The sequence below is a fragment of the Xiphophorus couchianus genome, chromosome 11 (assembly GCF_001444195.1).
Source record: "Xiphophorus couchianus chromosome 11, X_couchianus-1.0, whole genome shotgun sequence".
Classification (NCBI taxonomy): Eukaryota; Metazoa; Chordata; class Actinopteri; order Cyprinodontiformes; family Poeciliidae; genus Xiphophorus; species Xiphophorus couchianus.
The window spans coordinates 28437901-28456398 of record NC_040238.1 but is presented as its reverse complement, the minus strand read 5'-3'; the positions used below and the strand labels follow the sequence as shown (position 1 = coordinate 28456398).

At 37.8% G+C, this 18498-nt stretch overlaps 1 protein-coding gene across 1 annotated transcript in view; it reads right to left on the bottom strand.

The window, feature by feature from the left end:
* Window positions 1–3882, bottom strand: part of dchs1b (dachsous cadherin-related 1b) — a 90045-nt gene extending 86163 nt beyond the window's left edge. Inside the window, exon 1 of the mRNA XM_028031208.1 lies at window positions 3380–3882. The gene's annotated coding sequence lies outside the window, so the exon portion shown is untranslated. The remainder of the gene's footprint in view (window positions 1–3379) is intronic.
* Window positions 3883–18498: the final 14616 nt, after the last annotated feature.

Below are 18498 nucleotides of genomic sequence, written 5' to 3'. Positions count from 1 at the left end.
TTGTAATATACAGCATAATCTACTAGATAAGACGCTAATATTTATTTTTGCTTTATTTTAACTGTTATGTAGCTGCATTTGAAGGAATTCAATGATATGTGTTCAGAAGGGTTCACAGTTAAGAATATAATGGTGAGGTAATGTTAGGGTTGTGGTTACTGTGCAGGCGTATGTGTGATTGAGAAAGAAGGAGGGAAGTCTCTGAGTCACTTTCCGATATTTGTATTTTTGTATTGTATTGGTAGAGTAAACCTAAAGCCACAAAAGAACTACTATGAAGTGCAACTGAACTAATGGTCCAAACTGTGGGATTCTGTTATGAAAATGCTTTCTGTTTTCCCTCCTGTCTTCCTTTGTTACTCTTGTTGGCAACAATGTCATGGAGAGATAAGGCAGATTTTACCAGATATGCACAGAGAAATCAGCTGGTGAGAGAAACTCTAAAGCCAGATCTTTTGCCAGTCAGTGAATGCAACACAATGACAGGTAGCACAAATGACAACACTTTTCACTATGAAAGTTGTTACACAGAGGAAAAGACTCAAAGTTACCAATTCCAATATTAGTAACCATTTTAAATTTATGTCCAGAGGAACCTCGAAGGTGTACAAAAGAAAACTGCTTGTTATGACAAATTGTGATATGTCTGTAGTTACTCCAGGCTATAACAGAGCGAGAGAGAGCAAGACTTTCAGTACATAACAGTTAATATAATGTTTCAGGGCATGTTACCGTTTCTCAAGTGCATTGACCAATGCAATCCTGCTTATATGTTTTTTTTCATTATCATCCAGCCCAATTGCTTTCAAAATTAGGATAAATTTCTAACAGTCAGACAAAGCTGAGGACTGCTTAAGATGTCAAGCCTGTTTGACCATTCACAGCAAGTAGGTAATATAATATATTTTCATTGTTGTTCCAATATCATATTACTCCTAAAATAAGAAATGTCTATCTGCAAAGTTTTGTAAAAACAAGGGTACAAATAAAGGTCACTAAACTCTAATCGATGCATGTCTGGAGTTTACACAAGAGCTTTAATACATGACTGTTTTGTATGCATTTCATTTTACACATAGCTTCCTGTGAGTTGTGTATTGTAAGAAGTTGTTTTGTCTTTGTCAAGATATAGAATGATAAAAACACTTCAGGCAAATACATATTTGTACATTTTATGTGGGTTATGTGGTGGCCTACACTGTATACAACACTAGTGGAATTTCAGTGTCAAAGTGGGTGGCAAATGTGCAATCTGCAATGTGTATTCCGATTCCAAGTAAACTCCCAAGGCAGATTGAGAAAGGCAAGAAAACATCAGCCAACGTGACAAAAAGCACAAACAATAAAACTGAAAACTACAGAAATCTATGTGATCAATCTGCATTCCCTTTCATCTTCATCAAACAAACTTTACCTGTATTCATCAGCAAGATTCAGACAAAAAATCATATTCATGTTGTTCATCAAATACAATGCAAAAAACAAATCAAGACTGATGCCAAGTTGCAGCTATTATAGATGTGATGCAGCTCAAAGCTGTAATATTAAGTCATTCAGCAGATGTTTCTGTCACAGAAGTGTGTGAGTATCCAGCTTGGCCCTGCTGAAAATCAAGCCTGTGACCCCATCTGACTCTTTACTCACTCGTTCAGCAATGCAGAACCACAGAAAGTGCAAGACAAACAGCAGACTGTTTATTCTGTTGATAAACTCTAAAAGGACTTGACTCAAAACCGAAGGAACTGACCTCTCTGCCTTGACAAGCTGATACAGACACCATTAAAGACATTTATTTTCAAAATCCTTCTGAGATATGTTTAATGTAGATGAGTAAAACCACCTTTTAAAAAGGGGCCCAGGCGAACAGCTGAGTTACCAGACTTCAAAACCAACCCATCAAAATCACTCTAGAATGCAATCTTGGCTGAAAATATTACTGATAATTAAACTCCAAAATGAGTCCACGGTGAAATAGTTGAAAAAACATACTTGGCTGTTCAAATCATGTTCATACAAAGAAAAGTCAGCTCCTCTAAGCTGCTGATAAGAGGAACCATAAGTTGTTTGTACAGAGGCCCTATACAGTCACTGCTGTACCAACTAGATATACATATGGTTCATGTTAGAAACCGTCCTTCTTGCACACCCCATCGCTCCACAAGAAAAAAAAAACAAAAAAACTAAACTCTCTGTGGTTTTTATGCAGACCAGAGGCTGACATCGAGGCCAGCGGACTGCTGAGCTGGAGCGTGCAGGAGCTGTTGAAAAAGTATAGAGTAACAATGCGAAAAACGTCTGTATCCTTCAGTGCAGCAGAAAAGCAGAAGCTGTGGAATTAAGTGAAGCTGACATCAGATATGCCTAACTGTTGTGGTCAGGCACTCAAATGTAACCCTGCATTCTCCATTTTTAGGTTTTGGGCATACAGACATCACTGGGCTGCTATAAATACACTTTTATGACAAAGGAAAAATGTTAAGTTGAGTCAGAATCAGTTTTTCAGAAAGCCTAACAAAGTCAAAGCTCTCTCAATGTCTTACTTTTACAGTCTATAAAGATGTAGCTCATCAGTGAGTCTTTTGGTTTTAGTTATTTCCTCTTGTGATTTGTGTATCTCCAGGAGATGTGCATCAATCAGCCTTTTCTGTAGCCAACATTCGTACATTAGCAGTTTTCCTTTCAGTCTGAGCTGCTGATCACACATTTTCAAAAACACAAACATATGATTAGTGACAAAAAGTGCACCATATGTGTTTTGAGACTTAAAACTGTGGAATTTCTTAGTTTTAATGCATTCAATATGTAGAGATGAAAAAAGTGCAGATTTTTCTTTATTGAACCAGTGGTTCACTGATCTGAAACATTCAAGTGAGAATTGGTCGATTCTGATTTATGGCTGAATGATCGGTGCATCCAGTATTCAGTCAAGTTTTGACACACTTTGAGCAACTTTGTAATGTGTGGTCACTGAATGCTGCCAATGTTGGAGAAAAAGCAATCAACATAGTGGTAGCAAATATTTTCATATGGTCCAATAACCTTCTTTGGCATGGTAGGACTGTTTTATTTTCCATTGAGGTCTCAATAAAACATGAATCATGTTCTTCATTTTGTTTGCTGCCCGAGGTCAATATTAAATGTTTCACTATGATCCACTGATCTTGAGTTGCTTTTATAGCCCTTCTACCACATTGAGGCTTTGCACAGCAGCCTGAACAGCTGCCAGCTCTGCATACAAGGTGAAGATGCAGGATGCACCCCTATAAGGAGATATCTGACGCCCCCACCCACCTATCAAGAGTTTATTTCAATTCTAGGTCCCAACAGAAAAACCCCCCAGCAAATACAGAGTGAAGATGAAAAAATAGGAGTCACTTACATTCATGGGACTCAATCCGGCTGTGGATGTGCGCTCTGGTTATAACCTGATTAGTATGCAAACGGGTTTTCAATGTCCAACCCCCCCCCCCCTAGACGAGAGCCAATCTGCCCGGACAAAATCTTGAATGGAGAGAGCTTTTAGGGGTTGTTTTGAGAACATCCACACAAAGACGGCAAGAGTGCCAATTCCACAGACTGTCTAATCCGGCCAAACAGAACAGCAGGTTAGGCTACTCCACAGTGAAGCTTCTTTCTCTATCAGGTGAGCGCGTTTGGATCAGTTGGGAAGCTGATCTGCCTCTTCTCGCTCTGCAGCAAAAGATTTAAAAAAAGGAGAGCGACAGAGATCCTCCTGCGCAGCTCAAGCCGGGATCTTACCGCCTGTCTTAAATGTTTTTATTTCACCCTTCTCGCCTTCTCTCAGCATCCAGTCCCTCACAGCCGCTTCATGGAGCTGTGCACCTCTCTAGCTGAAAGCCGACTCCTCCGCCACAAGGCCCAGCCCCCTATACTCCTCTTCGTCCCCTCCTCCGCCACATCCTCCCCTCGTTTACCGACCGCTAATTTATTCGGGTAGCCACACACACAAAAGGGGGGAACAGAGGAGAGGGAGGCAAAAGGAAGGCTGTTGAGATGAGAGAGCAGACTTTGGTGCCCCCCAGCTCCATTCAGTGGAAGTAGGCTTTGTAGAGACAAAGGAGCGTGCCTGCACTTCTAAAGGAGCTGCAGCTCCCTGTGCATTATTGGAATTAGTCGTCAGCCTTTTTGTGTTACCGAATAATAAACTAGGCATATGGATAGTGGTTGCTTTAACTAGTTTTCGGCATCAATCTACCAGCTTTGCAATTCAGAACAATCTCATATGTTCAGTCAGATTAGACAAAGAGCATCTGTGAATAACAGTGTTCAAATCTAGCCACAGATTGTTTACTCAATTTTGGTCTGAACTTTGATTAGGCCATTCTACGAGCATACGTATTCTGTGGTACCCCAGACATTGAACTTCTGTCCCAACCAACCTCTGCACCATGCTGCTGCCCCCTCCATGTGATGTGCAGTGTTAGCTTTCCACCACCTTCTTTGTATGAAGGTCAGAAAGTTCAGTTTTGATCTCATCAGTCAAGAGCACCCTCTTCCTAACCTGCGACACTGAAATTGTTTGTGGCACACTGTAAATGAGCTGTATTTTACCTTTCTTTATAGTGTCTTTCTTCAGCCTTCGAAGGCTAGATTTGATTAGTATATCTCTAAAATTACACTATTGACAGATTCTTCCAGCTGAGCTTTAGATCTCTGATGTTCCTCCAGAGACACCATTGGCCTCTGAGCTGGTTCTCAAATAAACACTCCCCTTGCAGTTTAGGTAACCAGACATTTTTTTATAGGTTTGTAGTTTTACCATACTCTTTCCAAACATTGAAAACTGAGAACGCCAATCTAAAACTTAAGCCTAGCTGAAACTTATTCTCTTTTTTTTTGTTTTCATTGATCTTTGTGATGGTTTTTTTTACTCATTTCTTCTAGTCAATCTTTGAAGTGTTTTTTTGAACTATTATCTAATGAGATAAAACACACATGTAGACTTTGTTTTCTAATTTGTTGACTTCTGAAGTCAATTGGTTGCACTTAACTGCACTTCTTTAGAGGTAACAAAGAAGATATGACTGGATGCAAAGGCACAGCACACTATTCAGATTTTTATTTATGAAACAAACTGAAAATTAATTAGATATAGTTTTTCTTTTCTTTCACAATTTATGAGTTGCTTGGTGTACATAAAAATCCAGAAAAAATACATTGACATTTGTAATTACAATGTTGGTTTGTTTTTCAACTGGTCAATTGATCGACTGGTCGATTGATTGGTTGATTGATTTTTTATTTATCACTCAGTCATCAAATAATTTGTTATCCATGCTTTAAAGCACTGGCAACAATTTAAACAACTTGACTGAAAAGGTACATGCAAAAGCACAAGGCTAATATTTATACCTGTCCTACAATGTGACAATGTAAACATTTTCAAGTGATCTGAATATTCCTGCAAGCCACCATATTTAAAAATCTCTAGAACAGCTCAATCCAAATACAAGTACAGAGATCGTAATACCTTATATAGTTATAAGATTAAGAACCTGGAAGCAGAAACAGCAGATCAGCCAAAGCTGAACTCTGAGCAGAGACACACTATTTAGACTACTAGATTCAGTAGTATGGGAGTAATTCATCACCCCAGATTTTAGGTCAAGCCTCTAACTTCTTCACTGGGGCAGAACGAGGGAGAAGATGAGGAGGAGGGTGACACCATGTGCAGGATTTGAGCACTGGGCGTGGGTCTGAAGATGGGTGTTAGAGGTGCGGCATAAGGACAGCAGTCAATTTATTTCTTCTTTTTCTAGAGGTTCCATCAGATGATATGTTGCAGGCAGTGTGGGGAAATTATGCATTTAAATCTTTAACCACTGAGTGTTACAACACCGACCATGACATGACAGCAAGACACTATATATATTAACCACTTAACTATGTGTGAGGCCCAGTTTGTTCCTAGACCGGGATAAGTTGTTACCATTTAAGAAGGATATTTATATGCAAAAGAGAAAAGGGAAATTTATAAGTAGATAATGTTGAAAGGAATCTGTTATGTAAGTACATAATGTCTTTATACCTAAGCCAACTAAGTGGTTTGGATTCAGGTGCTAGAACTTCATAAATAAAAGAAATAAAGGGTGGAGTTATAAATGTCAGTAAGTACTGCTTTTGATGGGAGACTATTTCAAGTCTTTGAGTTGATAGCTATGTAATAAATTAGATTTTTTTTTTCTACTCTTTGCAGTTTATTGCTGACTAATTTAAATGTGACTCAAAAATCTTTATTAGGTTGATAAGAAGTTGCTGCTGGATCACCTAAATACAAAGCGAATACATTTATTTAACAATTTCACATTGTTGTGCTGTGGACTTATGTGGACACAATTAGGAGGCTCTTCATACTTTAATAAAAATCAAATGCATCTTTTTGGATGTGTAAATGTATTTGCTCAGTGTCAGCTGTTGTGTGAACATTTGCCACAGAGACAGCGACACAGTTTTAACTGAGAACAGATGGCTAAGGAGTGAAACTTTTGGGCTGGCTCCCCATGATGAAGGAGACCAGTACAGGATTCATATCAGTGCTCCACACATCCATATATCTAACCTCTCTCTGTCTTTCTGTCATATAGAGATACATACATAATCACACACATACACAAAGACATTTATGATAAACAATGATTTATTCTGGCTCCTGTTTAACCTCTGTTCATTAGTTCCTCCCTCTAATCTCAATAATTGACAGTCTGACCAGGACTATCCTACATAGCATTAAAAACACTTTTTTTCTGATTTACATTCTTTGTTTTAAATAAGACTTGAATGTATTACAAGTCTACCCATTTCTTACAAACCTAACTAAAGTAGCAGTGATATAATAATTAAATAATGAAAAAGCAGTCCCCCAGAATAGGTAAAGATGTCCAGAACCAAGATTAGCGATATTTGACATATCTCATCTTTTGATCAGCATTTACACAAAGCAGAAATAAATGTGCCATGGTGGTTGAAGTAGGGCTCAAATCTGTGAGGACCGTTGGAAATGGATTGTTAGGATCTAATGGAGGGTCCTGTCTATACTGGCTGAACTTCCTGGCTGACTTTCTCTACTACGCAAACACTCTCCTACAGTTGACTGCAACTCTGTGAGGACTCTGACATGAACCAAAGCGGTAAAATGGGAGAAACTGAAATGTTTGCCAGTTCAGTGAACTGAAGGAAATGTTGAAATGCATCATTATAAAAAGTAGATGAGAAATTTCTTTTGACAAAATGTTTCTTAACAATAATGCAGTCATAAAGATTGTCATACAATGCACACTGGTTGATTCTTAATAGTCTCGGTAAAGTTCAAAGGTGCAGAACAACAAAGAACAAACCTTTTCAGGCATTCCAGCTGCATAAACTGTTTTTCTGCTACAACAACTAGGAATTACAGTTCTATATCCCTTTAACTATTCCATATTTTGTTATGTTTCAGAAAACTAATACTTCATATTACCCCAAACACACCTTTCCCACTCTAAAACATTGTTGTGGAGGTGTAATACTGAGGGGATTTTTTTTCTTTAGCAGAGACAGAGAAGCTGATCTGTGATAATTATCCTCTGAGTTGCCAGTCCACCTCTGCAGGGTGGAGGCTGAGCTTCAACTTATTTTTGTCAACAAGACACCTGGACATGAGGATCTTTGATACTCAACCCAAACTGGTGGATGTGAGGTTTTCTATGAGTTAATTCTTCCTGTTACCTCTCAGTGGGCAATGCCCTGTCAGCTCAAGGATTTCAGTCTATGTTCCACACTCACACCAGGTCATGCCGGACTTGCATACTTTACCTCCTTGGACCTTTTTCTGACATGATGTGGACTCTTCACAATCGCAAGACCCTCATAGTCTCCCTCCTTGTGGCCAAGAATCTCATTAACAGTGAGATATTTGCCAATACATTGTCTAATTTATCTTTGTTATCCACTGCAAAGATCTTCCCCTCTTCTCCCACTGACATCTCCTGGAAGAAATAGTGACCAGTCGAGCTCAGAACTACAAATCCCTGTTCTTTTATAACATCTTTTTTACTTATTCCATCCGCTTCTGGAGAGTTTTCCTAAATGTGGGTCAGTAAGCTGCCCAAAACCATGACAGACTGATTGATGCAATTTAATTAAGTGTTCCATTTTGATTCAGAAATTGAAATTTGCAAGTTTGTTGTTGAAAAAAAAAAAACTACTGGAGAAGCTCCTAGAAGTTATAAGTGGGAAAGTTGGAGATTTCTCAAAAGTCTGAAATGGCTGCCATGCATTAAAAACCTACTCACAGAAGCAGATGAAAATAGCTTTTTTTGCACTTCTACTGATATTTACCTCATTATTTTTTTTGCACACTTATAACTATTCAATATTATATATTGTGTTTAAAAGATACGCATTGTTTTTTTGTTTTTTTTATCTTGCATTGCTTCCAGCAGTTAGTCTGGTCACTGATAACATCAAATAGAAAATCTCACTGGAACAGATACAAAAGAGAATAAGAGCATGTTGATGTCTTTTTTTTCTGAACTCACCATGAACTTGTCTAGCCTTCCAATGTGCTAATGAAAGAAAAGATTTGAAATGGTTTAACTACATCACTTTCTAATATTGTTGCTGTTTCTCCCAATAGTCCAATGTAACCCTGAGTCTATTTAGGTGTCGGCCCCAGCTATCTGATCCACCTTTTCCTGCGCAGCGGGATGAAATGAGGTCACAGCTATGCTTTGTGACTCTGTGTCAAAAGAGGAAAAAGGGGGTGGTTTGGTTAGGCTTTCCTTTCCCATGACCAAAATATCACTGGAAAGCCTGAATGAGGTCTATTTCATTCAAACAGACTTTCTGTAACACTGTAAATCTGCTACCTGACTTTTACAACCGAGTAAAACCCTCCTTATAATTATGTGACATTTAAAAACCATTTCTTGAACAGGCTCCTATTTTTATAGCTAAACTGATGACTCACAGCTGATTACTATTGATATCAATATTAGGATAACACCCTTCTATAGATTTTACTTTCAAAATGAAGCAAATGGAATCCTTTCTTTTCTTAGTTTTCTTCATTCCTTCCATTGCTTTTTTTTATCCATTAGCCAGACCTCTCTATAAATATATGTCATACAAATTTGTTCATACAAATCGCAATGAACATTTGTGTTTCTACTTTAGAAAATAGCCAGCCAGGATCAACTGTCCAGGTAATGTAAGTCTAGAAAAGTATGACGCAAGGCTAATCTATGCCATGTAATACCTTTGGCTAGTTGTGCTACATTTTTTATTTCTCAAAATGCAGATTAAAAGCCAGACATTAAGAAACATTGAAATATACTAACAACAAAAACTCAGCTATAATTTTAGGACTTGACACCAGATTTCCTGCTATGTGTGGCTTCCTGTGAATTTTTTTTTAACTTATTCACTAAATTTAAACAGCATATTGGTTACATGGGTATTAACTTGTACAGCTTTGGAACCATTTCAGGAAAAGAGTCTGTTGATAAATAGAATAGAACATGTAGTTAAAGCCCCATTTTTACTTTGTTCTGTAATTGTACTTGGCAAATGTTTTGCATAGGGAATTATGTCAAGAAAAATCATATCCAGTCATGACAGCTGTTCACCCCATAAAATCCTCTTTTCACTAATTCTATGCTAATTCTAAGCTTCATGTGCTGGTTTGAGTGACACAATCTCTATTATATGCTTGGAGTTTTGAAGATGTAAGAAGTTGTCTGTCTCTGACTCAAATGTAATAACTTTTTGAAAACCCATGTCTGTGCATGGCCTGTTTCCATTTCTTCAAGCTTCATTTGAACAAGGCCTCGTTGCATCAGCCTAACATTTGCTGAGAATTCTATCCTCTGCATGATCCTGTGAGAAAGGGGTGAACAGGGGCAAGAAGCAGTTTAGATTTTCTGCTGCAGCTGTTATTGCCCCTTGCACTTTTACATGCAGAACTGATAAAGGAGCAGTTCCTCTGACGAGTTTCCAGGTTTTGTACAATAAAGACAGATTACACCACACAATCCATCTAACTGTTTCTCGTCTTTGTTGGTAAGTGTTGCCCTTACACCTCATATACACCGCCTTGAAAAGTAAGCTTCAAATAGGAACTAAAGGATATTTTAAAAGGATTTTGTATGATAGACAAACACAAAGTGGAGTTTAAGTGGAGTGTTTTTTCAAGCTTTAAACAAAAAAAGACAAAAAGTGTGCTGTGTCCTTATATGTATCTTTTCAGTCAACTTTACTGAAATTACATCTAGAGTTTGTACCAGATTTGCACAACTTGACACTAAAACTTTTGCCTCGTTCTTTTTTTCAAAGTAGTTTAAATTCAGCTGGATTAAAAAGAGCATCTATGAACAGCAGTTGTCAAGTTCTGACAGATTTTCAGTTGGAGTTAAGTATGAACTCAAAACAACTGATAGCTAATTCTTACATATACTGTTAGGATCTAACCCTCCTCTTGTAGCTCTGGGTGTATGTTTGGGATTGCTGTCATCCTGGAAAGATCCACACCTAGTCTAAAGTGTTTTGCAGCCTGTTCTTCAGGTTGGTTCTCTATATTTATTTACATCCATCAAATCTTATCAGATCCCCACAGCATGATGTTGCCACCATCACCATGATTTATTGTGGGTTTGCTGCTTTCATGTTGATTTGCAGTCCCCAAAGCTGTTGTGTTTCTCAGTGGGATGATTTCTTCCACGTTATGTGTTATTCCAAGCACTGTTTGCCCCATACACAACATTTAGCGTGAAGGCTAGGCCTTACAGTTTTGTAGTGACCAGAGAACCTTTTTCTTAACTGCAAACAGAAATTTTATGGCTTTCTTTCAACAATGACCTTCTTCTAACAACTTTTGCTGAATGGCCAGCTTTGTGGAGTGGATGACGAATAGTTGTTGTGTTAACAGTTTGTCCCTCCTGAGCTGTGGATCACTGTAACTCCTCCAGATTTACAACTGGCCTCTTTACTACTTCTCTGATAAATGTTCTTTTTGTCCACTCTGTCAGTTGAGGTGGACGGCCATGTCTTGGTAGGTTTGCAGTTGTGTCACCCTCTTTCCAATTTTGGATGATGGATTGAACAGTGTTCCATGATATTCCCTAGGAATATCTTTTTATAATCTGGCCCAGCTTTGAACTTTGCCACAGATATATCCCTGACCTATCTGTAATTGTTCTATTTTGGCTTTTATTGGTGACAAATATCTTTATTTAAGTTGCATCAATTTAAAATATTCAACATCTGTCTTTTAGATTTTGTATGAACTTCTGCAAATATTCTTTTTTTTTATCTGTTTTACATTAGAATTATGTTGTCATCTTGACTAAGACTTCCTGAAAGATGAAATGCTGTATCACAATAGGAGCAACTTGGATAAAAAAGGCTTTATTATGATGATGAGGATGGCAATTTGTTGTACTGGACTTTATTGGCGGGTGTCAAAGTAAAGAAGGCTGAATACAAATGAATGTCATTTTTTTTTCTTTTTTTATTTGTTAAAAACTGAAAAAATTATAATTTTATCTCAATGTTATGCACTACTTTGTGTCCCAATAAAAACATTAAGGTCTATAATTATAATGTGACAACAATTTCAAATGATTGAAGATGTATGAATATTTTCAAGATTCTCTAGCTATTTTCTGTAAATATCTTCTTCTACACATCTAATTCTGTTCTAATCATTATTTAGCTTCCAGTCTTTGTTGGACTCAAATATTTGCAGATGTCGCCTTCCACGTTTGCACCCTTATTTCCCCATGCTCACTAATCTGTCTCTGCATGACACCTCCTTTCCTCCCTCTTCCTGCTGCTATCAGAATGTTTTATTGTTTCAAAGCAAATTCACAAAGCAGACAGATCATCTCAGGACGGCCTCAATATGAGACCTAAAATTGTTTACACTAAGAGGAAACCTGTTTACTGTTGCCTAACAGACATGCCATAAAACCTTGGCAAGGATCAAAAGAGGGCGTAATGTACTGATACAATTGAAATTAAATGCATGTTACCCACACACCAGCCTTTATTTTGTCATGGTAAAGCAGCTGTGTTGATCTTATTAATGTCACACTGTAAATTTATCATTTGTGTGATAGCTGGATCAGCATGAGGTCCAAACCTAGAGCTTTTGTTCTTTTTTTTTACTCTGTACTCTAAACAAGCTGCAAAGTCCCTCTTACAAATTTTTCTGAAGTATAAAAGTATCAGAGAGCCAGCTACAGCTGCTGGAATGCTTTCTCCTTAAGATTCTTTCATTGGTTCATTGCACAGCATGAATACCTGCTGAAAAGCTTTTCTGCCCAACATTGTGCTCCTCTTGCAAGCGTCCAGCAAACAGGAAGAAGCTAATGCTGAGAACTTCCTATATATGAGCCAGCTCCTGTGCCCACAGCGCAGGAGGATCCTGCATGTGCGTGCGTGTATGTGGGTGTGTGTGTAATGCTGGTCCATTCTGCTTCCTTCCCTTCAGCCTTTTTAGCCTGCGGATGCACGGCATCGTGGGAAAGCGTGATTTGCACCTCAGCACACACTCGTCGAGGACAGATTTAAAGGGTGTTTTGTGCCAGATGTGGTGCAGTGACATTTTAATAACAATTACTGTAAATGTTCTGGATTTATTGTCAGTGATGAAGAAGTCGGAGGTAGTAGAGAAAATAAGCATCATTAGAAAGAGGAACTCAAAACTAATTTGTTACAATTTTTTATTTTTTATCCTTTTGCCTCAGCTGGCCTTCCATTGCATATAGAGAACGTTATAGACTTGGCTGTTGTGAATGGTCTGCCCCTTCCCTCACACAAAGCACACTCCCTTCCGCAATCTATTATTCTAAGTCTCCCCAAACTAAATTTACTGCGTTATTGGACAACAGTTACAGTTTTGCCTTTGGGTGTACGTGTATGATGCGTGCGTTTTGGGACATTCGAACCTTGGCAGAGCCTGTGTAGTCTGTCTCAGAGACTTCTGAGGAAGAGGAAGATGAGAAGGTCAAGTGCGTAGAGGAGATAAGTTGTTGGTCTTGCTGGCCTTCTGGATCAGCTGCTTCCTGTTTACTTCTGTGTGGAGAATGTTGTCCCATGACGATAAGGCGTTCACCTTTGACTCCACCGGAACAGAAGCACATCCTGCAATGGATGTTATGCTGTTCATTGACTCAACGCATCTAATCCAAATGTAATTATGACCTGCCCACCACTCTGAGAGAAGCAACATGTCACACAAAATCACGATTCAACAGAAATGACCATTTCAAATCTGCATTACATAGATTTCACAAACAGCCATGTTCATAGTCCAAACAGTGAGTCTTATTAAGGCAAGAAAGTCTAAATTAATAATTTGTGTGTCAAATTTCAATCAAAAGCTCTGATGTATATTTATTTTGATTTTCTGCAGTCAGACACCACAATAATTCTGAAGGGGAAGAAAGTTGTGTTGCCCTTTTTTATTTTGTTTTTTACAAATAAGATTTAGAAAGTGTGGCATGGGTTTAGAACCAGCTCCAAGGCCACAGCTGCAAATAGTTTGATACAAATAACAATTTTCTGTCTACTATTGAGGAAGTGGGGTTTTTTTTCTACTATGCTATTTTAGGTGTTACCTTATGATATTAGGGACAATGGAATATTCTAGAACTTGCTGCCTTCAAACTATCGAAAGTCAGGAAATCAAATTCACTTTGTGTCTGAAGAATAGTCCAGGCAAATTTTAAAATCAACACCAACTCTTACAGCAGTCAGTTTTTTTTATAGTCACATAACCACATATTTGGGTGTCTAAAATCTCTACCAACTGAAACACAGAGAGCAGTTCAGATGTGGTGTGTGCCTGTTAAGAGCTCAATAAATCTCACCCCCTGATCTTTATCTCCTCCAGACATCAGCTGGTCATAATCTGTGGTGGTTCTTTGTTTTTCCTGCATCTTCTCCCATTTCTCTCTCCCCACTCCAATTCCAAGTTGCAGAAAGGGCAGGACCTACATCTAAGTCCAAGTGGAGCAGCACAACTCTCACTCATTGCCCGATTATCAATGGTGACTAAGTTAATCAAGCTCTGTCTTTGTGAAATGCTCTCATTGGTTCCTCAATACTTAGCTTGTGTCTTATAATTTAGAACTACCCACTTGGGTCCTAAGCTCAATTCATTATCATATTTAAATTAGCCAAATAAACAATATTTATTTGGTTAATTCCCCTCTCAGCCCACCTGAGTTCACCCTTGGTCCTTTTGATGTTTTCTACTTCAGCTTCTTTAAAAATCATCGTAAAATCACTGGCACCTCAGAATGTAATCCACCTCTCCCACTACTCGACTTACTCGCCTTGTCTAGAATCAAGTAAGACAAATCAAGTGTTGATTTGATCATTTCTTATATGTTTGAAAAATCTTTGAATCTCCCTTGGCAGCCATTTGGGGGTGCCTAAACGCTTGCACATGCAAAGAGCCACTTATTTCCAGAAAAGCTCCTTGGAGCTGCTGTCTTCAGCCAAGTTTCAATCTCTCAAAGAATGTCCTGCTCCCTCAACACTCTAATGACACCAATATTATGGCCTTTATGTACAGGGCATAATATTTACAAATCGCAGAGCTTGTCCAAGGCAGCATTCATAAAAGAGTCGCCACTGCTTAACACAATTCTTTTTCCAAGTTTAAAACAAAAAACCAGTGAATTTTATTTTTGTTTCTCAAGAGAAAAAATGTTTTAGAAAGATCTATTTTTATGTTGTACATACCCATCACCACAATATGGGGAGAATTGTCTTTAGGTCTTCTTTGGAGCTCTGAACAAGTATCTGATGCAACTCATATGCATCATTTAAATTTAAATCATCAGTTTTGTGTTAAAGCATGTAGAGATGTTCCCTATGTGCGCTCTATCTGATCTGGGTTGCTTCATCTCTCAAATGGTTTGTAAATGACATGCACTCAGAGGAACTTGCTTTTTTAACATGTCTAAAAAAGTAAGTTCAGAGAAAAAAATTATAAACAAGGTTAACTCTTGGCTCCACTCTCATAAGAACAAGAAACTGTGAAGAGATGAAGTGGGTCTGTCAGAGTTTCCACTGACAGCAACTCTTCTTCTCAAAATTATCTCACTAAACTTAATTTGAAGGTAATTGGTCTTGTCTCCTATTTTTAACTTTATTCAATGTTCAAAGTAAAAGATAAAGGCTGAAGGGAGTCAACACTGATCTTTATGGCTTTACGTAAATCCTTATTCAGCCTCGACAGTGATGTTCAAATAAAGGATTATATTTTGATATTTTTACAAAGATATGAAACCGTCCTGAGTAGTGTTTTGCCCAGTAAATTCATCCTGAGATTTTTTTAAGTCTCTCCAACCATAGCTTGGCAGTCTGTGAGAATAAGATATTTGTAACGCCTTCTCTGTCATCAAAACACCCGTCCTACATGACATATTTCTTCAATTATGCCTCATTTCACAGAGACAAAAAGAGCACTTCAGGTTCAAGCCAAGTCTTGAGCATTTTCCATCAATAAGTACATAGCCTTTGCAGCTCTGATTCAAAACAGACGGAGAGAAACTTTGGATGCTTGTAAGACATTTGTTAAATGCACACTGTAAACCAGTTTGACTGGTGTGGAAATCATAAATACTACATTTGCACAATACTTGGTTCAGGTACACAACTTGGAGTTGGCAGTAGTAAAAGGTGTTTTTGGAATAAGGCCCTGGACTTTTCAAAGGTCTCTGTGTGAGCTACCAGCGATTAGCTTACACAAGGGAAGTATTTTCTTATTTACAGCCATAATTCTATGTTATTGCAATTGTTTCAGTGTGCATTCCCTCAACTGGACTAAACCACAGAAGCTAAGTTTTCCAAAGTGCAGAGTGTGGCCTAGATTTTCAAATTGTTTAAAATTGCAGTTTGTAATTTCAAACAGAAAAACAGATCCGTTTCTGCTTGGTTTTTATATAGATTAGTTACAAATCTGTATTTTTAGACTTTTAAAATAACATAATAAAACCAGAGTACAAAAAATAAATATAAAGGTTTCCAGGGAGCTGCAGTCTGATTACAAAGGTATTTTCAAACCTTAAACTTTCTTAAATTTTGACATGCTGCACATTGCAACAACTGCACAGTATTTTCAAAATCTTATGCAATGAAAGTCTATAATCTATTTCTGTAATATTTTTCAGAGACACTTTTGTTGCAGTTCCAGCTGCAATACTTTATGATACATCTCTATCAGGTTTGCGAATACAGAGCCTAGAATGTTTTCAAATTTTTGGCAAAATAGTTCAATCTCAATCAGATTCAATGAAGAGCATCTGTGAACAGCAATTTTCCATAATAGTGACAGTTGAATATAAATCTAGCCAGGGTCATTCTAACACATACACTTTGATCTAAATCTGTCTCAGTCTCTAATCTTTTGTAGCCTCTTACATGTTTTTTATTGCATGATTGTTTTGTATTTAGCTTGAGGTTTTGTCCAGTAACCAAATCCTGCTTTAAATTACTCCACAAATGAACCCTGACTTGTTAGCTTCATTCCTTGATCTTTATGATGCTTTTTGGTCACTAAACTGTTGAGTTAGGCTAAAGAAGAGCTAGATTTATACTGATGGCTCAATTTACAATTTCTTAACTTTTAAAGGTAGTTGACCATGTTGGATTGTAGTTAGGGGTATTAAAGTAAACTTGACAAAATTACAACAAAACAAACTTGCTTCCAAATGTGCACAAAAAAAGTTCAAGTATCATCACTTTGCTAATGTCCAGTGGTAAAAGATGCCATTGCTCACATTGACTGTCCTGTTGTGTGTTGTTGATGGAACTTAATGCAGCAGGCTGATACATCAAATAGTGTTGAAGACTTAATGAAAGAAATATGATGAAAAACAAACTTACAAAAATTGGAGAACCAAGGCTGCCAGAGAAGAACAAAAACCATAAATCCAAGAAAAAAGGACAGCAGAGAACCTACAGGAAAAGACAACTAACCAAACCAACAAGAGGAACCGGTGAAGAGAGAAAGGAGAAAAGGTGTGTGCTGTCCTCGCCCTGAGATTTCCAGTTTTCAGCAGCTAGACATCCAGACAACGACGCTCCACTAACCAAACTTTTTTCTTTTCTACTTGTTTATTGAAGAGCGGCCTCTGACCACTGGCATCACTTTGGCCATCGTAAACTGAAACATACAAGACTCACTATTAGCCAACGAACATACCAACTTAGCTATTCTTGCTGCTAGCTAAAAATAATTTTTAAAAAAACTTTTTCCTAAATGACTCCAGCGTACAATTATTTACACCAGTTACATAAAACAAAGAGACAATTATTGCTTTTACAATTAACCAATACTTACGAACAAATCTTGTCTGAAACACAACGTATAAGGATAAATCATGAACTGTTCGTGTTGCGTTCCACCATCTTGGATCTATATTCTTTTTTAGCGTCACCAAAACATAACAAAATATCCACCAGAGGGCGTTCTAGTGCGGTTTTCAACCTTGCTGGTCCAGCTTAACCTACAAAAGGCAGCACAAGGTGTATAATAGGAGACTGAATGCTTGAACAACCTGGGCTGATTAGCTGACTGATTGCAGGTGTGAGGGAAGAGATCAAAAGGCAGACTGAGGAGAGAGAGAGAGAGGGAGAGAGAGACAGACAGGGAGAGTACACACGGGACTAGGAAATGAAACTAACACTAAAGCAAAACTAAAGTTTATTACTCTAGTTTATTAGCTACTCTAATAAACTAGAGTAACTACGAAAAACAAGACGCAAGAAATAAACATAATAAACTAGAATCACCAGGAAAGGATTGAACTAAAGAAAAACAAAAACAAGACTGATCTAATTAAAGTAAGAAACTAACAGGGAATAATGATGAAACCAGAATTAAACTCAAAAACAATCTAAGATCCAAACAACTGACATAAAGGGCCATGTATTTTATGAGGCTTTTAGATAAACAGAACTGGTTCAATGTGGTTATGCTGACCTTTTCTTTTGCTTCAGATAATTCTTCATAAGAAAACAGACATGATGTACTTTTTAGTGCTTTAGGGAGTGCTTAACCATTTCTTAGCTCACTCTGTGAAGTTTAGCTTTAGCTATTAATGGTTACATTAAGAATGTATACCAACATTATTGACTGCTAGGCAATAGCTTTATTTCCTTATGTACAGGTCATCCAAAGTGATCTGTAAACCTGATAGTCATGGAGTAAACAATACTTACAACACAGCTTTCATCTGGCAACTTTCTTTTATTGTTTGTGTTTTTGAAAGCTGCCAGTCCTTTTTTTCTGAAACTAATTGCTGTTTTTCTTTTTTCATTTTCCATAGAGTTCTGGCTTAATACTTTCCTCTGAATATCTCTCCCCCGTGCTCAGCCAGACTTTTTCATTTTGGTGAAGTGTGTCAAGGGGCTGGATGTAGGGATTTGGGAATATTGAAGTTGTGGTGAAGGGGGCTCACTTGTCACTCTTCCAGGCAACCA